We start from the raw sequence: 22868 nt of genomic DNA, 5'->3' as shown, positions 1-22868 counted from the left end.
TCTCAACATCGTAAAGGCTACCTACACTAAGCCCAAGCCAAAATCATTCTAAATGGAGAAAAGTTGAAGACATTCCCTCTAAAAACTGGAACAAGACAGAGATACTCTCTTTCAATACTTCTATTTAACATAGTCCTTGAAACACTGGCCAGAGCAATTAAACCAAAGAAACTAAAGGGATACACATAGGAAAAGAAGAACTTAAATTATCACTATTTGCTGACGATATGATTCTATACCTAGAAGACGCAAAAAGCTCCACCAGAAAACTTCTAGAATTAGTAAATGAATTCAGCAAAGTAGCAGGTTATAAAACCAACACCCATAAATCAAAGGCATTTCTGTATATCAGTGACAAATCCTCTGAGATGGAAATGAGGAAAACTACCCCATTTACAATAGCCTCAAAAAAATTAAATACTTGAGAATCAACTTAACGAAAGAGGTGAAAGATCTATATGATGAAAACTACAGAACCCTAATGAAAAAAATAAAAAAAAGACCTTAGAAGATGGAAAGATCTACCTTGCTCTTGGATAGGCAGAATTAATATTATCAAAATGACCATACTTCCAAAAGCACTATACAGATTTATTGCAATTCCAATGAAAATCCCAATGACATTCCTCATAAAAATAAAAAAAAAAGCAGTCATGAAATTCATCTGGAAAAATAAGCGACCCAGAATAGCTAAAGTAATCCTTAGCAGTAAGAGTGAAGCAGGTGGCATCACTAAACCAGACCTTAAACTATACTACAGAGCAAGTAACAAAAACAGCATGGTTGGCAACAAAACAGACTGGTAGACCAAAGGAACAGAATAGAGGACACAGAGACTAACCCACAAAATTATAATTATCTTATATTATATTAGACAAAGGTGCCAAAAACATGCATTGGAGAAAAGATAGCCTCTTCAACAAATAGTGCTGGGAAAACTGGAAATCCATATGCAACAAAATGAAATTAAATCCCTATCTCTCACCATGCACAAAACTCAATTCAAAATGGATCAAGGGGGCTGGGGATGTGGCTCAAGCAGTAGCGCGCTCGCCTGGCATGTGTGCGGCCTGGGTTCGATCCTCAGCACCACATACCAACAAAGATGTTGTGTCCGCCGAGAACTAAAAAAATAAATAAATAAATATTAAAATCTCTCTCTCTCTCTCTCTCTCTCTCTCTCTCTCCTCTCTCTTTTAAAAAAAAATGGATCAAGGACTTAGGAATACAACCAGAGACCCTGCATCTAATAGAAGAAAATGTAGGCCCCAATCTCCATCATGTGGGATTAGACCCAAACTTCCTTAATAAGAATCCTATAGCACAAGAATTAAAACCAAGAATCAATAATTGGGATGGGCTCAAACTAAAAAGTTTCATCTCAGCAAAAGAAATAATCTGTGAGGTGAATAGAGAGCCTACATTCTGGGAGCAAATTTTTACCCCTCACACATCAGATGGAGCACTAATCTCTAGGGTATATAAAGAACTCAAAAAAACCAATAACCTAATCAACAAATGGGCCCAAAACAACAACAACAAAAATAACCCAATCAACAAATGGGCCAAGGACCTGAACAGACACTTCTCAGAAGAGGATATACAATCAATCAACAAATATATGAAAAAAATGTTCATCATCTCTCACAATTAGAAAAAGGCAAATCAAAACTACCCTAAGATTTCATCTTACTCCAGTCAGAAAAGCAGCTATTATGAAGCTAAACAACAATAAATGTTGGCAAGGATGTGGGGAAAAAGGCACACTCATACATTGCTGATGGGACTGCAAATAGGTGCAGCCAATATGGAAAGCAGTATGGAGATTCCTTTGAGATTTGGGAATGGAACCACCATTTGACCGAGTTATCCCTCTCCTCGGTCTATACCCAAAGGACTTAAAATCAACATACTACAGGGGCACAGCCACATCAATGTTTATAGCAGCACAATTCACAATAGCTAAACTGTGGGACCAACCTAGATGCTCCTCAGTGGGTGAATGGATAAAAAAATGTGGCATATATACACAATGAAATTTTACTCAGCAATAAAAGAGAATAAAATCATGGCATTTGCGGTAAATGGATGGCATTGGAGAAGATAATGTTAAGTGAAGTTAGCCAATACCCCCAAAACACAAATGCAGAATGTTTCCTCTGATATAAGGAGGCTGACTCATAGTGGGGTAGGGAGGGAGAGCATGGGAGGAATAGATGAATTCTAGATAGGGCAGAGGGGTGGGAGGGAAAGGGAGGGTGCAGGGGATTAGCAAGGATGCTGGAATGTGATAGACGTCATTATCCAAAGTACATGTATGAAGATATGAATTGGTGTGAACATACTTTATATACAAACAGAAATATGAAAAATTGTTCTATATGTGTAATAAGAATTGTGATGCATTCTGCTGTCATGTATTTAAAAAATAAAACCAATTAAAAATTTAAATTAATTAATTAATTAATTAAAGTTTTGTGGCTTGAGGAACATATGAAGAAAAGTGAAAAGACAATCCATAGAATGAGAAAACAATATTGAAAATGATGTATATAAAAAAGAACTTATATCTAGAAAATATAAGAACTCCTAAAACTCTGTGAAAAGGGACAGGATTGTGGCTCAGTGGTACAGCGCTTGCCCAGCATGCGTGAGGCACTGGGTTCGATCCACGTAAAAATTAAAAATAAAGGTATTATGCCCATCTACAACTAAAAGATGTTTAAAAAAACTCTGTGAAAAAGGAAACAAATAATTGAATTTTAAAATGGGCAAGTTCTGAATAAACATTTCTCCCAAAATGGCCCATAAACACATAAAATGATGCTTGGCTTCATTAGTCAAGCTGTAAATGCCAGTCAAAACCATAAGATGCCACTCGTATTCACTAAGATGGCTATGATTAAAAATAACAGATAATAAAAAATGTTATTGAGGATATGAAGAAATTATAAACACACATACAGTACTTGTAGGAATGTAAAATGTACAGACCCTTTGGAACAGTCTGGGAGTTCCTCAAAAATTGAATATATAGTTACCAGATGACATAGGAATTTCTCTCCTACATTTAAGAGAAATGGAAATAGTCACATAACTTTTTGCATATGAATGCTCCTAGAAGCATTATTTAGACTAGCCAAAGGTAGAACCAACTCCAATGTCCATCAATTGATAAATGAATACATGAAATGTGGTATACATATGCAATGAAATGATAGTTTATAAAAAGAAATTAAGTCCAATTTATATTAAAGCATGGAAGAATCTTAAAAGCATTATGCTAAGTGAAAAAAGCCCACAAAATAGTTCCTGTGTCGCATGATTCCATTTATGTGAAATGCACATAATAGGCAACAGAAATTAGATTAATGATTGCCTAGGGCCTGAAAAGTTAGAAAGAATTAGGGAATGCCTCTTAATTTCAGTGATGGTTTTCACAACCCTGAATATACCAACACCATGGGCTTGTATACTATAAATGTATGAAATGTAAATACTAGTTCAATGAAGCTGTTAAACTTGAAAGTGGACAATGCACCATACCTTCCATTATTTTCACAGCGAAGTAAAACTAGCTTTAAAGCAATTCCCTGCCACAACATTTTAATGATTTTTTAAATTTATATATTTCCTGCTTATATATAAGAACCTACCATTCTCATTTTCCTATTTGCCTGTCAGATAATCTGAGTTATGTATATATTTGACTGGGGAAGAAAAAGAAGGGGCTGGGATTGTAGCTTCGTAGTAGAGTGCTTGCCTAGCATGTGTGAGGCCCTAGGTTTGGTCCCCAGCACCAAATAAAACTAAATAAACAAAATAAAGGTATTGTGTCCATCTACAACTAAAAGTATTTTTAAAAAGAAAGAAAGGAAGAAAATTAGAAAAAGTAACAGTGAGTGGCTACTACTAAAAGTTCTGATCCTCTGTTCCATAGAGATTGCTCAGGATGGTTAGGGGAATGGGCAAGAAGAAACAGTGGAAATTGGGATATGATACTACCCCCAAGGACAAAGAAGGCACCACCTGAAACACATTTTATTTAGCAATAAAAATTTTGATCCTAAGAGGAAAATACCTCTTGAACTAAACCAAATAGCCCCTCCACTATAAGAGGAGTCTTGCCTCCCACTTGACTTCTCAGAGTGGATTTCACAAGTTTACACGCAACCCAGAATTGAGCCACATTATCTACTCACAATAAAATTGTGGGCCTTAAGTACCCATTTTTATTCCTTCATCTTGCCTGCCAGAGATTCTATTGATGAACCAAATAATAGAGAAAAACGTGGACAGCCTGTGGCTGCTTCCTTGTCAAAAAAGAAAGAGGGAGAAATGGTCTTCAATTATACACATTAGCCTTAATTTTGGCCTTTGGATGATCAGATAATGTTTCTGCCCATGAAATGAATTCTTGTGGCAAGCCCATGCTTTTCAATGTCAAAAATAAAAGCTTCCAATTAACTGTCAAAAGCTTTTCCAGCATCTGGAGACAGGAGTAAATTGGAGTCTTTTATATTGGTAGCTTTTGACATTATATTAAACAATCTTCTAGGGTTGTCATAGTCCTGTCTCCTTTGTATATATCCCCATTGGTTTCTGTTTATCAATTGTTTTATTAGGCCATCTAATCTTTTAGCTCAATTTTTACTTTTCTTACATGTGACTGAAATCAAAAGACACCTTTGCCTCTGAGCAATAATCTTCATGTCCTGTTTCAAGAGGACAAGACTAGGGCTATTTTTGCCTTTTCTTCCTCCAAAAAGTAACTCCTGTATGGGGTCCCCTGCAGCTGTCTGAGCCCTGGAAACCAGAGAGGATATTATGTAGACAATTAATCAGATAGTATAGACATTTATAATCTTTTCCACAAGGTAAATATCACAACTATTGATCTATACTTATATGCTTCTGTTTGAGTCTGTATTTCTATCTCTAAGATAGAAAATGCTATTTGGAAACACTTTCCATTTCCCAGTATCTTCTCTACTCTCAAGGATTTTCTTTGTTTTACATTTGAAAAGGTAACAAGCCAAATAAATGAGCTAAGGATTTTTCATTTGCTCTTGACTCCAAAACTTTCAAGAAAAGTTGGAAGCAGAAAAGCTTCTCTTTTTAAAAAATTTTCTTCATATGTTAATATCTGGGGCTATTTTTCTCATTTGATTTCTGTTTTCTTTGTTCCTCTTTTCATAAGAATGTCTGCATTTACCAAATTTAACTTGTGTTCCTTTAAGATTCATAAAAGCATATATTTTTCTTTAATCAAAGTCTGTGTTCCCTGGGAAGCTAAAAATTATTCCAGGCTCAGTGTATTATGTATTAACAAAAAAAAAAGAAAGAAAGAAAAGAAAAATCATTTGTATTCACTTCTCAAAATACTTCTCAACTCTGTTTAGAAAATTTTTATTGGATTCGTTCATTTGAATTTTTATCATTAATGAAATTCAAATATGCAAATGGCCAATCATATAGATGCATAAAGAACTGGAGCAATTGTAACTAGAGGAGAGGTGGGTTGCTCAGGTTGGAGCAGGTGAAGAAAGAAAAGCAGTATGAAGGTGTAAACTTGCCGATACCCTTCTTACCAGTTGCCAGTTACTTCTTGGCAAAGGCTCATTAATTGTTTTTACTTGTTCTTTCCTATAAGGGTCAAAACAAACAATGTAGGTGTGGCCACCAGTTATTTATAGGAAATTATCAGATTCCCTGGAAACTAAGGTGGACAAAGGTGTGAGTAGCCTGAGAAGGTATCAATCTGTAGCCAAAAGAAATTACAGATCCAAAGTCAAACAAAATATGAATAAATATTGAAATAACACAGCCAAACCTGAGAAGACTAGATGGTGCCCAGGAACTGACTGTGAAGTAGGTCAGAATTAGCAGTTTGGTGCAGAGTCCTTAAACAAGTTGAAGTGACACCTGAATTTAGATGTGGCTGCATGGCCTCAGGTCAGAGTTGAGGATCTGAAGGGACTAGGCAGGTGATCCTCAACCTGCCCTGGGCATCTCCTTAGTCCTAACACTCAGAGGAACACTCCAAGGGCAGCCTGGCATCAGTGGCTCCCTCTCTTCTCTTTATCATTTTATGCTCCAGCGTACCTTTCACACACTTTCAGAGCCAAGTTCAAGGGTTCTAATGCCTTGTTCCAACTTCCCCTCCTTGTCAGTCATTGGCACCTTGATGTCCATGGGACATGGCTCTACATCACCTGCATGTTAAATGATATGTCTGATTTGGATCCTTCACTGGAATTTTCCTTCACCTTGCCATTATAACAGAAACTGTGCTGGTTGTTGGTACATTTGATCTTCTATAACCCTTTGACCCTCCTCTGAGACCCTCCCCACATGTTTCGATCCCCTCTATCCTCTGAAAGTCAGAAGTGTTAAAGACAGGGATGGGCAAATGACTTAATCTCTCAATGAAAGGTTTCTCAAACCTGTGGAAGGGAATATTCAACATATCTCTCTAGCAACATAGGTTATGTTTCAGAAGATGAGTTAATTTACTGTGGGCTTATGTTTTCAAATTATTCCTAATCCTAAACTGGTTAACCCCATCTTTTGTCATGTCTTCTCTGAGTGAGACAGCTCTTTGAGAAAAATATTTCCATTAACCTTTTCTCCCCCCATCACACCAGAATGCTATAGATTCCTTCTACATGGGGTGAGGTTGTTGCAAATGAAGAGAATAATGCAATAGTTAACATCTATTAGGTACTTACTATGTGGGTCAAGCACTGTGGTAGGTACTGTATTACATGGACTATCTCGTCTAAGCCCCACAACAACTATTATCCTCATTTTATACATGAGGAAACTAAGGCTCACAGAAGCTCATTAGCTGGCCCAAGAGAGTTGGGTAACCAAAATTTAATTTTAAAAAGTAAGGGAAAATATAAAGAAACAATGCCAAAAAATTAAGTATATGACTGCTAATAGTGATAAGTGGTATACTATGCTCTAGTGCCCAATGTTAGTAAGTGCTGCCTGAAAGCCTTTCTAGATAGGAATGAGGGTATGCCTTTGATTTAAGAATGTCATAGTTCCATTCAAGGCATTGGAAGGTTTCCTTTGGACAGTAAATGAATAAGACCTGACTCGCTCCTGGCAGCAGGCAGACCTTCAGAGAATAGGAATGTGCTTTTCTGCAAGACCCATTTCCACCCCTGAATGCTCCATGCCCTGGATGTGGACCATACACTCAGAGGAATTGCAGCTGCAGTCAGGATCATTGGCCCAATTTAAGCTTTAACATGAGTGGCAGTCTTGCTTAAAGAGCTCATGTGATCCAGCTGCCATCACTTGGCCAATCAAATGGAGAATTCACACAGGGTATCACCAAATAAGCCCATAGTATTTGTTCTTAAAAAAAAAAATCATCATACTATCTCCATGGAATATGGACTGTAAAGCAAAATTTCCTGGAATTTGAATCTCAAATCTTACTAGCTGTGCATTCTTGGGTGAGTTATATAACATTTCTCAGCCTCCAATTATTTGTAAAATAGAGGTAATTAATTATAGCATCTACTTAATCATATTATTCTGTGGAGTTAATGTAAGTAGTCATTGTATCTGACACATTAAGAGGAACTCCACAAATATCATCAAGCATCAACATGGTCATTATTACTATCAATCATCTATACCCAGGATTTGGAGGTGAGGAGAAATCACTGGACAAGGACATGCTGAGCTCTAGTAGCAAAACCCTCACCATCCAAACCTCATGCTTATACTATGACACTATGGCCTCAATCACTTCTTCCCTCTTCTTTTCTGTGGTCACTATTCTACCTCACTTCTTACTACTTATGCCCCTGAAAAATCTTTCAGATTGGTCTCCCCAAGTCCATCTTCCTTATCCAATTAGTCACTGAAGCTGCTAGTAAAACAGACTTTCTGCCTCAGGTCAGTTTCCATCTTAGATATCTTCCTAAGCCCTATTACCCCTGTACTAAACCATACATTGTGGAGATGCTGAACAATTTTTTTTTTTTTATTTTCTGAGATCACTGTGAATCCCTCATCAGGTAGGAATTGATACCAGTAATACAGAAAGAAGAGAGACACTATTTTTTAAAAAAAGAATAATGGTAGTGACATGCTAGTTGTGGTAAATTCCACTGACACAGGTTTGCTATTTACAAAGCACTGGGAGGGAGGCAAGGAAGATACATCCCTGCTTAAAGGGAAGGAATGTAAAGATGGATTGCAGGGGTCACATGACTCAGTCGAGTTAAGACTTTATTGTGGTGAGAACTGGATCCCAATATCTCTGGACTACTGTCACACTGTGTCCTTTCAATAGCTAGGACCATGCTCTATTTCCTGATACACTGTGCTCAGTACACTTAGAGTGATAGTGGCAATAAACATTTATTGAGTGCTTCTTAAGTGTCAAGAACTATGCTCAACATTCTGCACTGATTATATTATTTGATTCTCTCAATCATATTTGTCTAATTTTCAGATTTAAAAAAAAAAACCTGATGCCTTCAGATATTAAATTCCTAGCCCAGGTTAATTGACCTGTAACTAGAAAACAAAGAATGGCAACCAAGGGCCTCTGCTTTCCACCAGTGCCCCCTCCTGCCTCTGGTTATCTGGATTCTGTTTCTGCCTGAGCCTCTAATCTATAGCCTGAGGTCACTCCAGAGGATGATGTGGGCTTTTCCTACATCAGGTGTATTTGGCAGAATTATGTAATAATTTAGAAATGTGTCTGAATTATTCTTTAGGGTTTGAAAACCATAAGCTTAACACAATATTTTTCCATCTCAGATTTTTATTTAATAATTCTTCATTTGAGAATATTTTAGAAATAAACATAAATAGATTTTTACTCTGAAAACATTTGTCTTTCTGTTTTGTTTTAAAACTTTTTTGTAAAGCTTTTCATTCTTAATTCTTTCGTGTTGAGTTTGATATTGTAATTCTCAGATGTTCTTGCCTAGACCACAGTTTTTTTCTGCTTAGTTCAAAAGCTGTCAAGAGTATTTTAAAAATACTTTTATCAGCTGTATTTCTTTTTTGGTTTGGCTATTTTTCCATTTGAATATATTTTTGTACATCAAGGATATTAACTCAGTTTCTTATTTGTAGTACCCTTTTAAAAACAGTTTGTGTTTGACGTTGAATTTTATTACTGATGGATTTGTATGTACAAAATATTCACTCTTTATGGAGTTCAGCCAATTGAATTTTTTTTTTTTTGCTTTTCATCATTGCTTTTATGCTTAGAAAATCCTTTCCTATTGCTCAGAGATAATTCACCCACACTATATTTATTTGTATATTCTTTCTCTTTCATTGTGTGAGTATATGTGTGTGTGTACATATATGTATATAATGATCAAAATTTATATTTTGCCAAATATTTAAACAATAATATGCACCATTCCTTGAATAACTCTTATATCACCCTGACTCTTTAATTACTTTTATTGTATCAAATTCTTATATTTTTTGGATTTATCCTCATTTTGGAGTCATTGCTCTTACACAAATATTATTATATTCTTATAATTATTATAATTTTATTCTTATAATCCCATATGATAATAGTCCATTTTTAAGATATACATCTGTATAGTAGTTTCCAGAATTGTAATTAGTTTTTTTTTGTTTGTTTACATGTGAGGGAAATTATGTGTAGTTCAATGTGTTTGTGTAGGAAGAGGTCACCTTTAGCAAGTTAAATTACTAGTGATTAAAAATAAACAAATAGCAGAACTTTTCTATCTTCTAAGTAGTTCAAAACATGAAAATTATCCTTAAATGTTGGAATATTTGTTTAGAGAAGATTAGAGTAAGAACTTTTTTTCTTCCCATTTCTTCTGGGTTTTTACTAAGTTAGACTTAATACTTCTTCTGCCATCATTTTGATGACTCATTCTGACTCTGAGAAGGATTGATACATGTATATATTTTTACATGCATTCCAGGTTTCAGTTTTGTCCTTTGTCTCTTTTTATTGAAAATACTATTAATCCATGAATCTGTATAATAGATTTTTGCAACAAAAGACCAGATTTTGAAATCACTGGTAACTTACAATGTTTCATATTAATTTTATCAGTTATTGATAATTTATTGATTGATATTTTAGTCATATGTCCTATAGTTTACTTTTTGTTTTTTAATTTATTCATTGAATGTTTTTACACTAATTTTAATGTTTTTCTTATTTCATCACCATAGCATTAAAGATATACCTTAGGTATAAATTGTTTAAAATCAAATCCTGACAGTATAGCCAATCTATTATGGTTTTGACATACCTTTTTATCCAATAGAAAGTTACCCTATTAAAATGTCCAAAAGCATTGTTTCCTTTAGTCATCAGAAAATTCCATCAATGAATTCTTTACTTTTGAAATTGATTTTGTAAATTTTTCATGCCACATGAAAAGGTTACTTTGTTTCATACTAATACCAATCTTATGACAGGAACCAAATTCTCTATATCCATGTTGATTCAATACTTCTGCCTATTTGACATGTAAAAGTCCAAAAGGATCTAATAGATCTAATAGCATATTGCACCACATGGTGTTATCAATGATTTTTTCCAGTACTTTCAAACCCATTTTGTAACATACATTTCAATACATTTCACTCCCTAGTTAATTCTATTTTTTGTCAACATCATATTATCTTTTTGCCTATCAAATGCTGTTTTCACTTGATTTCTACTTTGTCAACTTTGCCATTGCCACTTCCTTCCATTTGCCAGGTGTGACCTTGCTCACCTTGTTATTTTGGGCAAGGTTATTTTTGGTAAATACAGAATTTGATCTACATTTTAGAGCATTATCATCATATAATTGCCTATGCTTTCTTAAATGAGAATCATACTTAGGGTATCTTTATACCATTTATAAAAATATGTTTAGCATTACTACCCTAGTGTCTTTTATTCATTTTTTTCCTTTCTTGCTAAATCTATTTCTGTTTTAGGTTGAAAAAAAGTAATGTGACCTACATGAATTAATTTTTAAAAATCTATTAAAAATAAAACAATTATTAACCTATATTTGTAAGAAAATTAAAAATTGAAGTGATTCTTTTCTAAGTATAAGGAGGAATTGTATAAATTTTTAACTAATTCTTTTACTATCTGTGTTTTTTCCCACTCTTTTTACAATGATGTAATAACTTCAAGCTACCTTATTGTTTCAGAGTCATTATTTATATATGATAATTTTGATTTCAAAAAGTTTGTCTCTTAAGTAAAAACCATATTCATATTTTTTCATGACATGCTTTTACTTCGCAAATATCTATTTTGTGCAGAGACTGTGCTTTCCATTTTACAGACAAATGTAATTTATTTTTACAATAAACATATGAGATAGATATTATTTTCTCAGTTTTGTAGATGAGGAAACTGAGATTCTGATAATTGCCAGAGCCACAAAGTAAGGAAGTACTTTCTAACTTTGGGCATAACACAACTGAGAACTGATGTCTTCACATTATTCTGCCTCCAAATGTGTAGTCAATAGAGATTGAGGCTCTAACACAGGTAAAGACTTACCTTGCTCTAGTACTCACTGAAGATTTACTATGTGCCGGGGCACCATGTTATTATCTGGCAACCCAGATAATACAGTATTCTCCCTGTTTTTATTGAGTTTATCATCTATTGGGAGGGAATGACATGGAAGCCAGTGATTTTGATGCAATATCTCAGCTCTGCAATACAGCGACAAACAGGGTATCAGAGGAGTGCCTCAGGATAACTTAGTGCTGCAGGGGTTGAATGAAGGATTGATGGGGAAGACAAGTCCCCAGAAAGAAGGCACTTCAGCTGAGTCACACTGGGTGAACAGTTCCCTTGGTGGAAAAGGAGAAAAATCCATTTGGGGTCAGGAAAGAACGTTAGCAGAAGCTGACTATAAAAGGGGTGCTGTTTTGAGGGAATTGCAAGTATGTGATTGAGGTATGGGTACTTTTATGGAAATATTAAAAGATGGAGATGGGAGTGGAAATGGTGTTCAGATTTTGAAGGACTTTTTGTGTTATGTTGAGGAGGTGGAAATTCATCCTGGGAGTGATGAAGAGCAACTGAAGGATATTAATCAGAAAAAAGATATTCAGTTTCAGGGTTGAGAGACCATTCTGTGCACTAAATGCAAAAACTAGACTTGAAATAGGCTATAACTGAAGAAAAAAAGGTCCATGAGAAGGTTATGAAGCAATTTTTATAGAAAGGTTTTGAGTTCTCACTTGATAAATAAAATTGTCATATACTTTTCCCCTTCCTACATTTACCACCAGCAAGTTCAAAGCTATGTTTAATCTTCAAACACAGTAACTATATTAGCACTTTGCATTAGTATATTTCACCTTCATTTCACGGTGTATTAGTTTTCTGTTGCTGCTACAACAAATTGCTACCCACTTAGTATTTTTGTTGTTTTTATTGTACTGGGGATAAAACCCAGAGGCATGCTACCTCTGAACTACATCCCCAGGCCTTTTTTATTGTAATATAAATTGCATTATAATTTATATTACACATATAAAGACAGAGTCTCACTAAATTGTCCAAGCTTCCCCCAAACTTGTAATCCTCCTGCCTCAGCCTCCCAAGTTGCTGAGATATAGGTGTGCACCACCAACCCAGCTTACTAAAACAAATTTATTAACTCATGGTTTTCAAGTAACAGAAATCAAACACCAGCCTTGTCACACTAAAATCAAGGTGTCTGCAGGTCTCTGTTCTTCCTGGAGGTTCTGGGGAAGGATCTGGTTCCAAACTCACTCAAATTGTTGGCAAAATTCAGTTCCACATAATTGGAGAACTCAGTTAACAGGTCTACCCTACATATCTTAATGGCTTTCCCTTTCCTCCATCATCAAAGCCATCCACAGTGGTTTGGAACCTTCTCATGCCTTGAACATCACCGAAATTTCCTTCTGCCTCTTCTGCCCTACATCTCTATAACTGATTCTTTTACCTTCCTGATCTGTTTTTAAAGGCGCCTGTGATTATATTGGACACATCTGAAAATTCCAACATACTCTCAGCTGGTTGAGAACCTTAATTGCACCTCAAAGACCACTCACAACAATACCTAGATTGGTGTTAAATTAAATAACAGGTGCTGGAATTCTTGGCGGGACATCATTTGAAGCTTGTCTACCAAATATGGTTTCAGTGTTTTGTTTCGATGTTAATAGTTACATTAACAGGACTTCACATGAAAAAATCATAATTCTTTTCAAAAGAAACATTGTTGTCATTATATTTACTATTTGAGAGAGAAAAGTAAAATATTCCACTGTGAAAAATTGGAAAAATAAAAAAACAAAAAGAACTAAAGCCTAACATAATTCCATTACTCATATATAGCTATCATTTGTATATATATTTTCTGTTCCAGCCATTCTTTTCTGCATATACCCATAAAAAATTAGAAACTCAAAGTATATGCAATATTATATTCTACTTCTTAAATTAACGTCAGGTTGGAATAATTTCTAACATTTAATATTTACATAAGTACCCCATAATGTTATAATGAATAAATGTATCATATACCTATTTAAGGGCATATTCATGTTGCAAATTTTTCTTTTTTATTAATTTTTATTCTAAGTTGTTATATATGACAGCAGAATGCATTACAATTTAAATTACACATATAGAGCACATTTTTTCATATCTCTGGTTGTACACAAAGTAGAGTCACACCATTTGTGTCTTTATACATGTACTTGGGGTAATGGTGTCCATCTCATTCACCCTTGCAAATTTTTCAATATGAATAACATTGTTACATATTTTAAAGATAAATCTTGTTGGCATTTCTTTTCAGATATGTACCTAGGTGTTGAGTTGGTTATTATTTCAACCTTTTTAAAAACATCCCTTTACATTCTGAATATGCTTGCAAACTAATAGGCTTTTAAAATACAAAGTCAGAACAAGTAGCTAATAATTACATGTGTCTACCATTTACAACTCATAACAAATTTTGCAAAAATATACCACGAGTCATCTTTTCTCTTAGCTCAGTACACATTTCTTAATACATTTGTGACCTACCACACTAAACCTCAATTTACAAGAATTATAAAAGGCCTGGTAGTCACTATTGCTGTGCAAAAAAGTATTTCCCATTCTTTTTAGAGGCCTGTCATAGAATTGCACTTCTCTACTCCCTTGGTGTTTAATGGAGTCTGTTACTTGATTTGTCCAAGGACATGTAAGTGTACATGAATATGTCCCTGGTGAAATCTTAGGTCAGGTGTATGACAGCCACACATTCTCTCTTTCCCTCTGCCAGACACTGGCAATATGGCTACTCTACTGGCTTAGGTTCTGGAGTAAGGACAAGGAAGAGCAAGTCGCTGTGATAGACACAGTGTGAGAGGGAAATAAACCTTTTTATTTAAGCCAACAGCATAATTTCTCCCATCCTGAGAAGACTAGATAAAGACCCTAACAAACAGAAGTTGATTCTTACTTTAATAAATATGCAGCATTAATTTAAAACTGCAGTAAGAAAACAATTTTTGAAAGACAAAGTATTTGGCAAAATTGTTACGTGTGCTAATTTGGAAAATATACCATATGCATAATAAAATTGGAGAACTAGAGAAAAAATTGGAAAACAAAATATTAGTAACATATGTTAGCTGTTATTAGCCCTATTTGACAAGGCATTCTAGTAGAGATAAACTGAAGAAAGTAATTGTTGGTGTGCAAGCTGGAATAAAAACAGAAAATCCCAAAATTCAAGGCCTTGTAAAGTGTTAGGACAAGTGACTATTTCTCATACTTCAACAGTAAAATACATAATTCAGAAATATTTTTTGAAGACTAAAGGCTGATTAAAACTCATCCCTAGCTAATATGACACTAAGGAGATGGCAATCAGACCTAATGTTAAAAGCTTGGAACTGATTTAAGATGTGCATGAGTTTCTGATTGCTTCCATAACAAATGATTATAAACTAATTTAATACAAATATACTCTTATAGTTCTGATGGTCACAAGTCTTAAGTGACCACTCTGGGCCAAAACAAGCCATGTTTCTGTATGGAAACTTTAGAGGATGATATACTTTCTTGGCTTTCCAAGTTTCTAGAGACCACCCATATTTTTAGGCTCATGACCTTTGATGGTTAACCTTGATTATCAACTTGATTAGATTGAGACACTTGTAGGAGATTAGCAAAGCACATTTCCGGGTTTATCTGTGACATTTTTTTTCTATTGGCTCTATTTCTCTAGAGAACCCTGACTGATACATGGCCTCATTCCATCTTCAAAGTCAGACACCGCTGGTTGAAATTTTCTCCTAGTGCTTCCTTCTGACACCGATTCTTCTTCTGTCTCCTGTTTTGCTTTTAAAGATTCTTATGATCACATTGGGCCCACATGCATAATTCCACATAATCTCCCTATTTTAAGTTGATTGGCAAACATAGTTCATTCAGCAATCTGAATGACTCCTGACTATAGAACATGACACATCACAGGTCTGGAGATGAGGATATGGACATCTTTGGAGGAACATTATTCTGCCTACCACATTTTTAGTGATACCTAGGAAAATCCTTTTATTGGACAAAATGGTTTAGAGAAAAGTCATGAAATGTATGGTTCTGGATGCCTGATAGGCACAAGATAGTGACAATGAAATGAATATAGTGATGAAGAGAGAGAGTGTGTGTGAAGAAGCAAAGACACCTGGCAAACATGAGTATTATATCTAAAAAGAAAATGTCACAAGTTTTTGGTACACGAAGCTGACTGAAATCAAATAGAGAAACCCAGTGAAGCTTCTGAGAGAAATATATTGTCAAAAGAATAGGACCAAACTAAAAGAGATGGTGACAGTTTAGAACCTAAAATAACATTGTGGCTTCAGCCATCGTCGGATGGGATGTGAGCTAAAAAAGTCTGTGAAACCTTCTCTTGATGCTTGTTTCAAATGTGGCCAAAGAGGATCATGGAAAGGAACACTATTCCAGAGACAGAAACAAAGACCAGGGATCCTGTAAACTGTAGAGCCTTCCCACTTCAGGGTCACCTCAGGAGAAGAGCCCTTGAGGACATTTGCCTCGTGAACTTCAGAGTTGCCACAACCTAAGGTGGTCATTGCTGCTTGTCTCTGATTCAGACACTTCCAGTCAAGGGTTTATGAGATCATCCAGGCCTGGTTTCCATACTGTATGTTGGGTGGGGGCGGGTAGGAAAAGAGATTGATAACCCACCTTTTTAGTTCCAGGTCTCTAGATCATCAGGAGCTGTATATGGGTCTAAAGTAAATATATTGCATCTCCTAATGCAAGACTAGCAGAGATCCTGGATTGTGTGCTTGAAGCTTTTTTGGGTTGTCTCCTTTGGGGGTGGTAGTGAAGCGTTTTACCTTGGTGACACAGAGAGGAAGAAATGATTGATAATCACAAGGACAGACTGTGACCGTCATTAGTTCTTATTTCCTTCTAACCATACAGAAGACTAGACTTCTTAGCACTTTTGGATGGTTGGGACAATAGGGAGAAGTTCTGGTCATTGGACCATCATTTCCAGGTCAGAAAACTTAATTCTAATGATCAAGATGCTCCTTAATTGCTTAATTCCAATTCTCAATTCACTTAATTCTTAATTAACACTTAATTCTAATTCTTAATGGTACAAGATGCTCCTGAATTCTCTTTCCCCTGGTAAAATCATCCTAGAAGTGTGTGAGGATGGGGTTTTCATCAACATCTTGAAGATTTTCCCTACCAACCCACTTTGAACACATACGATGAGGCAGAGATACACTTTTGTTATGACTTGAACATGAATCCGCCTGTCCCAACTGATAAAGAACAGAGAGAGGACTTTTCTTTTTATCACTTTGTAAAACTTTTATCCTGTGGTTTCTTTAAATAGAGGGTCACCTAGGATATTTTCATAAAAATTCATGTACACACACTGTATTTACACAATATGCTTTCAGGAATACACATTTCAGAAAGGAACCTTCATTTGCCTACTACTTTTTGTATGTATGTAAATTTTAACTTAAATAATAATTAACAGTGGGAAAGAGGTAGAGAATTTTTAAGGAAATCAGATTTGTTATATCTGGGGCAATTCCACCTTCCATCACATCAACCATTGGGAGTTTATTGGATATAGATTATTTGAGCTACTTAATTGTAAAACAGAGGTTTAAGCCTTTGGTCTGTCAATTAAACACTATTTGAAACTGGTAGGAGGGATGTGTGGAAACCCACCCTATCAAGCAGCCCCAGAATTGAGTCACAAGGGTCAATAATAAATTATGTTGCGCACAGAGAGAATTAAGGGGTGAGTCTCAAAGTAATAAAAATCACAGAAACAGAATCTGTTAATAGACACAATATGGTGAGGATAAAGTAAAAAAAATGGGGAGGGGAGTTATAAAACATAAGTAACTGCACAGCAGCAGCAAAAAGAAATGTCAAGTAAATGCAGCAACATTTACTGAGACCTGTCTACCACTGGGCACTAGGCCCCCGGTCTAGAAGTGAAATACACAGGCTGGTCCAAGTGAAATACACAGGCTGCAGACAGGAAGTATCCAGGCTTGGAATGCCAGAAAAATAACTGCTGCTCAGTCCTATGACTGATACATTGTGCAGTGATTGCCTCCCATCCTTAATTGATATTGTGAAGACCGATGATTTCACTAGAAAAGATTGGTCTTTAGCTAAAAAGAGTTGATTATGAAGCAACTGGAAAGAGAGGAAAAGGATAATTATAAATAAAAAGAAATAGTAAAGAAAGAAGGGGAGAATAAGAGCAGCAAAGGAGGAAGGAGAGATGGAAAAGGGAATTGGAGTCAACAAAATAAATGAATAAAAAGCTTCATTAATCCTGGGAAGTCTGAGAACCAAACTGGGGGTACTACTGAGGGACCCGTGAGAAGGACCCAAACAGAAGTGAAGGCAACTGGAAGTGTAAACCAGAGCACAGATTTCCTGTGATGCAAGCACATTATATGTGGCCTGGAAATTGAACTCCTGTAGGTCATCATGTGAGTATCCAGAGCAGAGGAAGCTCAGTAAGAAACACCTCGCAGCTCCTGCTGAGCCGGTGCCCGGCATGTCTTCTGGCTCCCACTTTTTCACAGTTAAGAGACTCCCTGGTGTCCCTGGGCTAACTAGCACCCCTTCCCACAAATAGGAAAAGGCTCACTAACATTTGACACCAAAAGCAACCAGTCTTTTGAAGAAAATGGAAGAGAAAATGCTTAATCATTTCCAAAGGTGCCAAATCAATTTCTCCTTGAGAAAGTGAAAAACAAGGTAGAATTTTAAAAATAAAAAGAATCCATCTTATATTTTATTCCAGGTAAGAATTTACAATAATGCATTGCTTTCTGATCAGCAGTTTGCCCTGTCGCTGAAGAGTATAGCAATCTGAAGAATAGACCTGAGGATTTATTTCAAAGCTGGCATAAAACATTTCATTCCAAACCAATATCATTTGAACTAAAATTCATTTGAGTTCATAAATTGAAGAGATGCAAACACAAAGTTGGCTTTCCTTTAACATTTTCAAAGATAATAGAAATATATAGTGACTGCTTTAACCCAGGGAAGCCTGTCAGAATGTTGCAATATTGGTTTTAGCTGTTTTCTAGCAGCGTATCTCATTTGAAATATTTTTCTTTGGTTAATTTTTTTCTGTTTAGTAAAAGATTTTAGCATTAAAAGCCCTCAAGTCATGAAGAAATGTTCTTGGGGCCATAAAACATATATTAAATCCCTCTGATGACTGATAACTTTTTTAAAAAAATCCTCAAAACAGCAGCCTTGTTGTCTCATGATTGCATTTTTACTTATGTGTTCATTTTTTAAAAAATTTTTGTTCATGTAGTGAAAGGAGAACCGAAGTCAAAAGATGTGCCAGAGATGCTACCTGGAAACTTGCTTCATCTCTACATCTGCACAATGGGTAGAATAATACCAGTTCTAAATGCTCATTGAGCTGTTTAGAGACCAGGATCCATACAGTGAGTTAAAATGCACAGTGGAAATTTAAGGAAAGTATTATTATGATGTTATTATGATTTCCACTTTGTAATACAACTTACGTGACTACAGCTCCAATGCAAGGGTTCGTAGAAGATCTGTGATATGTTCAAGCAAGTTTCTGTGCATTTGGAGAGCCTATGAAGCAGGCTTCACATAGTGCTTATAGCTCTCCAGAGAACTAAGACCTTTAACACTAAGAAGCACAATCATCCCATAACCACAGAGGCAAGAGTGGTGATCAGCAAGCAACTAGGTTGCAATCAGAGGGAAAGTAAGAAAAGTTGACCGAATCATCTCTCAGGTTTTTTCAGACTTCAGTATGCTACACATCACCTGGGAAACTCATTAAAATACAGGCTCTTATTCAGTGGTGCTGTGGTAAAGCCCAAGGGTCTGCATTTCTAATAAGCAGCATAGTAGAGTACTTAAAAAAAAGTCAGGTGAAACCAACATTAATGTTTCACAGGAATGGCAAAGATCTATTCTATACCACCCTCCTAGAAAACGTGTGCCAGTGTCCCAGAGATGAATCAAGAGACTGAAATGTGAGAGTTATTTGAGAATCTGAGGATACAATTCAGGGGGCATTTCTGTAACATACCAGAGTTGATGGGGCATGTTCTGCCAGAGGAGGAGCGCAGGGAATTCTGGAGAAGAAGAAAAGGCTGCCATTGCAAATTCTGGGGTGGTAATGTCTAAATAGATAACAACAAGTAGGAACTGCTTTGGATGGTAGGGAAAAAGATAGCCACCACCCTGGGATTCAAGCTGAGGATTGTCATGGCCAGTCAACATAAATGAGACTGGGGGGTGGTGGCACATGACTGTAATCCCAGCTGAAACTGGGAAACTGAGACCAGAGTTCACAAGTTCAAGACTATCCTCAGCAACTTAGTGAGACCTTGCATCAAAATAAAAGGTCTGGGAGTTAGGTGCAGGGCAGGTGAACTAAGTTGTCTGCAGGGCAGGCTGAACGAATGTTAGTTGCAGGATAACCCGGGCACTGAAACCCCGCTCTGTCTGGTCCTGTGTCATCTGTTTGCATCAAGTCTGAACACTCAACCCCACTCAAGGCTGAACACTCGACCCCCACCCATCTGGTGCAATGGAAACCCACATCTGACCCCTGCCCCATCTGCCTGAAGGCAGAATATGACACCCTTAGAAACTACTGTATGATCCAATCACTGTACACCAAAAAGGCAGCTTGCAGACCCAAAGACCCCATTAGATTTGGGCTATAAAAACTCCCTCCTGCCCCGCCTTGTTCTTTCTTGCTTTCACTCTCTCTCACTCCCCCTCTCCCTTGCTCTCTCTTTCTTCCCTCACTCTCACTCTCTCTTCTCTTCTCTTTTGCACTGCTGCAATAAAGATCTCTTGGTCTCTCCAAGTGTTGTGGTCACTTTCCTTTCACTGGGGATGTAGCTCAGTGGTAGAGCACCCCTAGGTTCAATCCCCAGTGCCACAGGAAAAAAAAAAAGAGAGAAAATGAAACCTTGCAGCAATAGCTGAAGACCATCATGAAGAGTCTTAGACTGAGCTTCAGAAGAAGGACTTTGGGTCAGAAAGTTTGCTACTGTCATAAGCTTGTGGGTCCAGGCTGATGTCTTTTAGGGGAATCTGGCTAATGTAATCATCTACATTTTGTTGTTCTACAGCCATGATTAGTGCCAACACCCTCATTATAAGAAAATGATATCTCTGAGATAGTCATTGGAAACAAACATTCTACAAGCCACTCAACTTACATGGGCAGGTGTCTCCTTGGTATGGATGAAGCTAGAGACTCTAATGAAGCACGATTTTTATTACATTAACAATTCTGCACAATAAGAAAAAAAAGGTGTCTGGAAAATAGGATTTTCAGCAGAATGAGTCTAATAGAAGAGATTTTAGCATTCTCATATCAAGAAATATTTGAGAAGGAGAGATAGAGAGAAAGAGAGAGAGACAGTTTGCAAAGAATTTAAATGACTAAGAAAACCAAACCAGTAAGCCCTGAGAGGTCATCAGCATATGTGTTTGCAGAGCTTGCCACATTCTTTACTTTCCCAAATGGAACTGTTCTGTCCTAAATACCTATAGTATCCCCTCTGTCCCCTCATAAACCAAACACTATGTCCAAGGGCTTTCTACCATCCTATCTCAACAAGCCAAATTGCTAGATCATTAAGGATAATAAAAGCATGTGAAGTTACATCCTGTGCACAAAAAGTGTGTATAAATTGCAGAGCCATACATGTATTCCACCCTGAGAGCAAATGTCACTCATGAATGTGTCCCATACATAAGCACCATTTATTTCTGAGTTATTGACTTCCATGCATCCAGCACTATGCAAGGCACAGCAGTTACCATCAGTCATAAAACTGTGCCTGCCATCATGAGATTACCATAGAGTGGGTAAAAGGGTAAATAACAAGCACCTTATGCTATAATGGGGAAAAAGGAGCTAAGCTAGTAGCAGAGGAGACCTGTGTTAGGGTGGTCAGACAAGTTCTCTCAGAGGACCTGGTAGTGCTAGGGGACAGGAGAGAAGGAGAAAAAGGAAAGCTTTCTTAGAAGCAGAAGGTGTTTGTAAAATTCTGAGGCAGGAATGAGATTGGCTACCTTCAAAAACCAGAGAGAAGCCAGTCTTCTCAGAGCTACTGAATACTATAAGCCAAGGATGTCGCAGTCAAGGACAAACTAGCTTGCTCACTTGTTCTTCAACTCAATGAACATCTATTTATCACCTGCTCCATCTTGTCCGATCAGAACAAGGAAAACAAGTCCTCATGTAGTTTCTGTTCAAGTAAACGTAGTACACACTCATGATGTGTCATTAGAAGTTGATATGGGAAAAAGCACTTGAAGTTCCTGGAACACAGGGAGTAGGGGCGGAGCTTTCCAGAATATTTCTTTTAACATGATTATTTTCAGAATATACAATATTTTTCATGGAAAACAAATGAGTGCTATGACCTCAAAACAATATCTACTTTGAACTGTTAGATACTTCAAATTATTCAAAGGTTGAAATGTGTTCCTTACTTCCAACATTTCTACTTCAACTGGATAAAATATGTATGAAAAGTTTAAAGGAAAGGCAAGTTGTACTGACTAGTTCTTGAATTTTGCTCAGCATGAGGCCTGGATATGCCAGTCACCCTCTCTGGATTCTTCTGTTATTTCACAACTGACCCATTCATTGTCTACGTTACTACGTATTATGTGCAAATATCCTGTCTGCATCAATAGATTATAAACTTCCTGAGGGCAAGGATTCAGTATTCTTCCCTTTCATATGACTCAACATAATGTTTCAAATAACTTTGGGTTCAGGTACATTGATTGATTCAGATTTTTAAAATATTTCAAAATGTGTCCAGGGCTCTTATAGATCAAATGTGTGATTAACTTGAAAGAGTTTTTACTACTTTCAAGTGAGGGTTTCAGATCCTGGATGTGTTTTAAAAAGAACATGACCTCCTCACCATCCACGTCACCCTTGGGCATTTGTAGAAATGAAAGCTAAATAGTGAAGCTTCCTCTACCAGGAAGTCTGATGTTAAATCACTCCTTTCCATCACCAATGAATACAGTCATTTCATGCCAATACAATTAAATTAAGCCTCTTCACCACCACTTGGCACACAGATTATATGATTCCTGTTAAAAGCCAAATCATAATACTGAGAATCTTTTTGAAAAAAAAATCTATTATGAGGAGATATTTTTATTGTTAATAATTTTATTCTTGTAGCTGAAGGTTTTTTTTAAAGACTCTGAGCCCAAGTGTGATTTTTATTTTCCTTTGAATTTCTTTCAGAGTAATTCATAC

The sequence above is a fragment of the Spermophilus citellus genome (assembly GCF_964194105.1).
Source record: "Spermophilus citellus genome assembly, chromosome: 2".
Classification (NCBI taxonomy): Eukaryota; Metazoa; Chordata; class Mammalia; order Rodentia; family Sciuridae; genus Spermophilus; species Spermophilus citellus.
This window is presented reverse-complemented; position numbering follows the sequence as displayed.